The sequence below is a fragment of the Dioscorea cayenensis genome, chromosome 1 (assembly GCF_009730915.1).
Source record: "Dioscorea cayenensis subsp. rotundata cultivar TDr96_F1 chromosome 1, TDr96_F1_v2_PseudoChromosome.rev07_lg8_w22 25.fasta, whole genome shotgun sequence".
Classification (NCBI taxonomy): Eukaryota; Viridiplantae; Streptophyta; class Magnoliopsida; order Dioscoreales; family Dioscoreaceae; genus Dioscorea; species Dioscorea cayenensis.
This window is the reverse complement of record NC_052471.1, coordinates 5,766,384-5,767,409: the sequence shown is the minus strand read 5'-3', so window position 1 is coordinate 5,767,409 and position 1,026 is coordinate 5,766,384.

Below are 1,026 nucleotides of genomic sequence, written 5' to 3'. Positions count from 1 at the left end.
AGCTTTAATTACATTTAGTAGAGTAAAAATCCATCACTTGAGATCTTAGGCTAGATAATAGCTCGAGAATGAGTAATAGGAGATCCTTAGCCCCGTGGAATACGATCCTCGCATCTTCACGCGAGGTATTACTTGGCGATCCCGTACACTTGCGGGGAAGCAATCAACCTCGCATGAAGAAGAACGAAGTAAATGCGTCTCAGAGTCACCCCACCCAAGCCAATACACATGGAATTCTCAAATCCCGAGCATCAAGCTCGATTTGAGAGACTTTCAGGACTTGGTTTTGGTGAGACTTGTTTTGTGGATTTGCAAGCGTTGAGAGATATTCAGCTGGGTGACGAGCTAGCTGATGAGATCGATGATATGTTAGCAGTAGGAAGCTGGAGGAGGTTACTGACGATTCGTGAGCCGGCTTACCGTGCATTGACGCTCGAGGTTTTACCTTCTTTTGAGTTGAGGTATGGGAGAATTGACACTGTGGATGCTATACAGTTTCGAGCATTCGGACATCCATTTTCCATGAGTGTCACTGAGTTCTCGATTCGGATGGGCCTGTACGATGTTGCATATACCAGTACAGAGGAATATGGACATTTACCTGTGGATTTTCCAGTATCAATGACTCCATACTATGTGTATAGGGTCCTATGTGGACATGGGCAGATTGAACTGGGAATTTCAAAGGCCACCAGCCTATCCTGGTTAAGCTACAGGTATTTGCATGCGGTCCTCAGGAGGTCTATGTCAGGTCGAGGCGATAACATAGCTGCTCTGACGAGGCAGGACTTATTCTTTTTATACTCCATGGCCAGCAATGTGCCGATTCACCTGGGGTGTATAGTGGCGGATGTTCTGAGGTACCAGGGTCAGTCTGCAAGAGTGGGATTATTATTTCCTGGCCCTTACATTACCAGACTCATCTTGGGGATGGGTTTGGTAGATGCTTTACGTGGTGTTGAGAGGATAGTTGTGCCTACACCTCTTGAGTTTGAGACGATCAGGGTGATGGGATTGGTAAGGAGA